Here is a 7,428-nt window from a genome sequence, read left to right on the forward strand (position 1 = left end):
GGCAGACATTTGAAAGATCTGTCGTCGGTACAAGACCATACGATCTGCATGTTATCTAGAGTTCAACCAATATAACGATCTTGCGATCGCTTGGTTTTAGCCTAATAAAAGCACATGTCCCATAAGGTTCATGTTTTAATTGCATGTATTAGCTCTAGAATTACCACAGTTATCCAAGTAACTGTTAACGATCTAAGGAACCATAACTGATATAATGAGCCTTTTGCGGTTTCACTTTTAATTCGTGTGTACTTAGACATGCATGGCTTAATCTTTGAGACAAGCATATAACTACTGGCAGGATCAACCAGAATAATGTTTTTATTCATATTTCATTCATATTTTTGAATAGAAATTAGCAATATAAATTTTATAGATTGTTTTCTATCGACGAATACGGCCATTTTTATATAGCATTCGTATACGTTTGTTGTTTTCACAATATATACTTGTTCCGCCACTAATAATAACAAGTTTTTTAATTATTGATGTTAAAAACACAATATTTTTTTTCGTAATACGTAATAATTTTCTTTATATTTGCATATTTCATTCTAAAATATCTTTTTTGTTCGACATACGTCATTATTGTATCCACACATGTACAATTTTTGTTTAACCAATATAAAATATTGAATTAAATCATTTGTATTTTGATGATAAATTTAAAATTTATCTGTATATATTCATATAAGACTCTTTGGTAATATATAATATAAAACCGAGCGCATATATGATATGTACGTTAGAAAAAATAATATATATATATATTATTTTCTTTTAATATAGGGACACCTCTTTTAATTTATCCCCGCAGGGAATTATCACATAACTCAGTATGTGATAATGGCAGACCAATATACATATATATCAAGATTATCAATACAAAATATATATCATTATTAGCCTGCCTCAATTGTAATTATTTATTTGGATTAACGATAAAGTTCGGAAACAATTTGTTATTCTATGTATAATAGAAACCTTGGCCTTTGTTTCAACATTATTATCTTTGGGCTTAAAATATTAACCGTGGAGCCAAGTCTCATATTCATAAATGAATAAAGAAACAAATTTGACGGATTAATATCTTCTCTACCGACAGACAGTATTTTGTCACGTCAATAGTAGATGGCCGGCCCATTGACCATCCTATAGTAGTTTTTGGACCCAATATCTTTAATTCGGGTATTTTCAATTGTCTTTGCCAATCAACCGTTTGGTACTCTCTCATATAATAAGAGAATACACATATAATTCCATTATATGGATATATCTTCATTATTTTATTTGCTACATCACCCTATAATAGTTTTTGAACCCGTCAACTTCAATTCGGGTATTTTCAATTGTCTTTGCCAACCATTTATATGGTATTCTCTATTATAATAAGAGAATACTAGTGTATATCCATTATATGGATATATCATCTTCATATTATTTGCTACACCACCCTATAGTAGTTTTTGAACCCATCATCTGCAATTCGGGTATTTTCAATTGTCTTTGCCAACCAACTATACGGTATTCTCTCTTATAATAAGAGAATACAAGTATATTTTCATTATATGGATATAATGCCATTTATTTTTCAATATCCATATAATTCATTTAGTTTTGTATGTACAAAACAAGTTTTCTTTATAGTATTGACAAAATCATATGTTTACGCATAACATAAGTTTTGACCAATACGAGGAGGGGCCCGCCAACGACCACCTCCCTATAGTAGTTTTTTACCCCACGCACTACTGCGTGCCTGTTTACAGTACTAGTGCCAGCTATCACTAGGTTTATATATCATGTTTCAGTGATATATGGGTAAATTCTACCATTTATTCTTATGTATATGGCATTTCTATGCCATATTTATACAATCCATTCATATCTTAATGTATATTTATTATATTATACATTATTATGCCTTATAGGTATTATACCTATAAGCCATATCCATACGATTCATTCACTAGTGCCGCCCCTCACTAGGTTTATAATTGTTATATCATTGATATACAATTTATTTCTATATATATGGCATTTATATGCCATATCCATACAATGCATTCACATTTCAATGTATATTTACTTGTTATACATTATTATGCCTTATAGGTATTATACCTATAAGCCATATCCATACGATTCACTTATATAAATATATGTATATTTTTCTATACATAATTTTTTTTTACTTTTGTATGGATTTTCTATGCATATCCATAGTTTATATGGATATGCTTGGCGTTCTATATAGTATTGACAAATTCATATGCATAACATAAGTTTTGACCAATACGAGGAGGGGCCCGCCAACGACCACCTCCCTATAGTAGTTTTTTACCCCACGCACTATTGCGTGCCTGTTTACAGTACTAGTGCCAGCTATCACTAGGTTTATATATCGTGTTTCAGTGATATATGGGTAAATTCTACCATTTATTCTTATGTATATGGCATTTCTATGCCATATTTATACAATCCATTCATATCTTAATGTATATTTATTATATTATACATTATTATGCCTTATAGGTATTATACCTATAAGCCATATCCATACGATTCATTCACTAGTGCCGCCCCTCACTAGGTTTATAATTGTTATATCATTGATATACAATTTATTTCTATATATATGGCATTTATATGCCATATCCATACAATGCATTCACATTTCAATGTATATTTACTTGTTATACATTATTATGCCTTATAGGTATTATACCTATAAGCCATATCCATACGATTCACTTATATAAATATATGTATATTTTTCTATACATAATTTTTTTTTACTTTTGTATGGATTTCTATGCATATCCATAGTTTATATGGATATGCTTGGCGTTCTATATAGTATTGACAAATTCATATGCATAACATAAGTTTTGACCAATACGAGGAGGGGCCCGCCAACGACCACCTCCCTATAGTAGTTTTTTACCCCACGCACTATTGCGTGCCTGTTTACAGTACTAGTGCCAGCTATCACTAGGTTTATATATCGTGTTTCAGTGATATATGGGTAAATTCTACCATTTATTCTTATGTATATGGCATTTCTATGCCATATTTATACAATCCATTCATATCTTAATGTATATTTATTATATTATACATTATTATGCCTTATAGGTATTATACCTATAAGCCATATCCATACGATTCATTCACTAGTGCCGCCCCTCACTAGGTTTATAATTGTTATATCATTGATATACAATTTATTTCTATATATATGGCATTTATATGCCATATCCATACAATGCATTCACATTTCAATGTATATTTACTTGTTATACATTATTATGCCTTATAGGTATTATACCTATAAGCCATATCCATACGATTCACTTATATAAATATATGTATATTTTTCTATACATAATTTTTTTTTACTTTTGTATGGTTTTCTATGCATATCCATAGTTTATATGGATATGCTTGGCGTTCTATATAGTATTGACAAATTCATATGCATAACATAAGTTTTGACCAATACGAGGAGGGGCCCGCCAACGACCACCTCCCTATAGTAGTTTTTTACCCCACGCACTATTGCGTGCCTGTTTACAGTACTAGTGCCAGCTATCACTAGGTTTATATATCGTGTTTCAGTGATATATGGGTAAATTCTACCATTTATTCTTATGTATATGGCATTTCTATGCCATATTTATACAATCCATTCATATCTTAATGTATATTTATTATATTATACATTATTATGCCTTATAGGTATTATACCTATAAGCCATATCCATACGATTCATTCACTAGTGCCGCCCCTCACTAGGTTTATAATTGTTATATCATTGATATACAATTTATTTCTATATATATGGCATTTATATGCCATATCCATACAATGCATTCACATTTCAATGTATATTTACTTGTTATACATTATTATGCCTTATAGGTATTATACCTATAAGCCATATCCATACGATTCACTTATATAAATATATGTATATTTTTCTATACATAATTTTTTTTTACTTTTGTATGGTTTTCTATGCATATCCATAGTTTATATGGATATGCTTGGCGTTCTATATAGTATTGACAAATTCATATGCATAACATAAGTTTTGACCAATACGAGGAGGGGCCCGCCAACGACCACCTCCCTATAGTAGTTTTTTACCCCACGCACTATTGCGTGCCTGTTTACAGTACTAGTGCCAGCTATCACTAGGTTTATATATCGTGTTTCAGTGATATATGGGTAAATTCTACCATTTATTCTTATGTATATGGCATTTCTATGCCATATTTATACAATCCATTCATATCTTAATGTATATTTATTATATTATACATTATTATGCCTTATAGGTATTATACCTATAAGCCATATCCATACGATTCATTCACTAGTGCCGCCCCTCACTAGGTTTATAATTGTTATATCATTGATATACAATTTATTTCTATATATATGGCATTTATATGCCATATCCATACAATGCATTCACATTTCAATGTATATTTACTTGTTATACATTATTATGCCTTATAGGTATTATACCTATAAGCCATATCCATACGATTCACTTATATAAATATATGTATATTTTTCTATACATAATTTTTTTTTACTTTTGTATGGATTTCTATGCATATCCATAGTTTATATGGATATGCTTGGCGTTCTATATAGTATTGACAAATTCATATGCATAACATAAGTTTTGACCAATACGAGGAGGGGCCCGCCAACGACCACCTCCCTATAGTAGTTTTTTACCCCACGCACTATTGCGTGCCTGTTTACAGTACTAGTGCCAGCTATCACTAGGTTTATATATCGTGTTTCAGTGATATATGGGTAAATTCTACCATTTATTCTTATGTATATGGCATTTCTATGCCATATTTATACAATCCATTCATATCTTAATGTATATTTATTATATTATACATTATTATGCCTTATAGGTATTATACCTATAAGCCATATCCATACGATTCATTCACTAGTGCCGCCCCTCACTAGGTTTATAATTGTTATATCATTGATATACAATTTATTTCTATATATATGGCATTTATATGCCATATCCATACAATGCATTCACATTTCAATGTATATTTACTTGTTATACATTATTATGCCTTATAGGTATTATACCTATAAGCCATATCCATACGATTCACTTATATAAATATATGTATATTTTTCTATACATAATTTTTTTTTACTTTTGTATGGATTTCTATGCATATCCATAGTTTATATGGATATGCTTGGCGTTCTATATAGTATTGACAAATTCATATGCATAACATAAGTTTTGACCAATACGAGGAGGGGCCCGCCAACGACCACCTCCCTATAGTAGTTTTTTACCCCACGCACTATTGCGTGCATGTTTACAGTACTAGTGCCAGCTATCATTAGGTTTATATATCGTGTTTCAGTGATATATGGGTAAATTCTACCATTTATTCTTATGTATGTATATGGCATTTCTATGCCATATTTATATAATTCATTCATATCTTAATTTATATTTATTATATTATACATTATTATGCCTTATAGGTATTATACCTATAAGCCATATCCATACGATTCATTCACTAGTGCCGCCCCTCACTAGGTTTATAATTGTTATATCATTGATATACAATTTATTTCTATATATATGGCATTTATATGCCATATCCATACAATGCATTCACATTTCAATGTATATTTACTTGTTATACATTATTATGCCTTATAGGTATTATACCTATAAGCCATATCCATACGATTCACTTATATAAATATATGTATATTTTTCTATACATAATTTTTTTTTACTTTTGTATGGTTTTCTATGCATATCCATAGTTTATATGGATATGCTTGGCGTTCTATATAGTATTGACAAATTCATATGCATAACATAAGTTTTGACCAATACGAGGAGGGGCCCGCCAACGACCACCTCCCTATAGTAGTTTTTTACCCCACGCACTATTGCGTGCCTGTTTACAGTACTAGTGCCAGCTATCACTAGGTTTATATATCGTGTTTCAGTGATATATGGGTAAATTCTACCATTTATTCTTATGTATATGGCATTTCTATGCCATATTTATACAATCCATTCATATCTTAATGTATATTTATTATATTATACATTATTATGCCTTATAGGTATTATACCTATAAGCCATATCCATACGATTCATTCACTAGTGCCGCCCCTCACTAGGTTTATAATTGTTATATCATTGATATACAATTTATTTCTATATATATGGCATTTATATGCCATATCCATACAATGCATTCACATTTCAATGTATATTTACTTGTTATACATTATTATGCCTTATAGGTATTATACCTATAAGCCATATCCATACGATTCACTTATATAAATATATGTATATTTTTCTATACATAATTTTTTTTTACTTTTGTATGGATTTCTATGCATATCCATAGTTTATATGGATATGCTTGGCGTTCTATATAGTATTGACAAATTCATATGCATAACATAAGTTTTGACCAATACGAGGAGGGGCCCGCCAACGACCACCTCCCTATAGTAGTTTTTTACCCCACGCACTATTGCGTGCCTGTTTACAGTACTAGTGCCAGCTATCACTAGGTTTATATATCGTGTTTCAGTGATATATGGGTAAATTCTACCATTTATTCTTATGTATATGGCATTTCTATGCCATATTTATACAATCCATTCATATCTTAATGTATATTTATTATATTATACATTATTATGCCTTATAGGTATTATACCTATAAGCCATATCCATACGATTCATTCACTAGTGCCGCCCCTCACTAGGTTTATAATTGTTATATCATTGATATACAATTTATTTCTATATATATGGCATTTATATGCCATATCCATACAATGCATTCACATTTCAATGTATATTTACTTGTTATACATTATTATGCCTTATAGGTATTATACCTATAAGCCATATCCATACGATTCACTTATATAAATATATGTATATTTTTCTATACATAATTTTTTTTTACTTTTGTATGGATTTCTATGCATATCCATAGTTTATATGGATATGCTTGGCGTTCTATATAGTATTGACAAATTCATATGCATAACATAAGTTTTGACCAATACGAGGAGGGGCCCGCCAACGACCACCTCCCTATAGTAGTTTTTTACCCCACGCACTATTGCGTGCATGTTTACAGTACTAGTGCCAGCTATCATTAGGTTTATATATCGTGTTTCAGTGATATATGGGTAAATTCTACCATTTATTCTTATGTATGTATATGGCATTTCTATGCCATATTTATATAATTCATTCATATCTTAATTTATATTTATTATATTATACATTATTATGCCTTATAGGTATTATACCTATAAGCCATATCCATACGATTCATATACTAGTGCAGCCCCTCACTAGGTT

The 7,428-nt window shown here is 30.1% G+C and overlaps 1 non-coding gene across 1 annotated transcript in view; it reads right to left on the reverse strand.

The window, feature by feature from the left end:
• LOC119559350 overlaps positions 1-314 on the reverse strand; it is a 1,995-nt gene extending 1,681 nt beyond the window's left edge. Inside the window, exon 1 of the ribosomal RNA XR_005220744.1 lies at positions 1-314. This exon is cut by the window's left edge and continues 1,681 nt beyond it. This is a non-coding gene — a ribosomal RNA (small subunit ribosomal RNA).
• Between the last annotated feature and the right edge of the window lie 7,114 nt (positions 315-7,428).

Source organism: Drosophila subpulchrella, unplaced genomic scaffold (genome assembly GCF_014743375.2).
Source record: "Drosophila subpulchrella strain 33 F10 #4 breed RU33 unplaced genomic scaffold, RU_Dsub_v1.1 Primary Assembly Seq211, whole genome shotgun sequence".
NCBI lineage: Eukaryota > Metazoa > Arthropoda > Insecta > Diptera > Drosophilidae > Drosophila > Drosophila subpulchrella.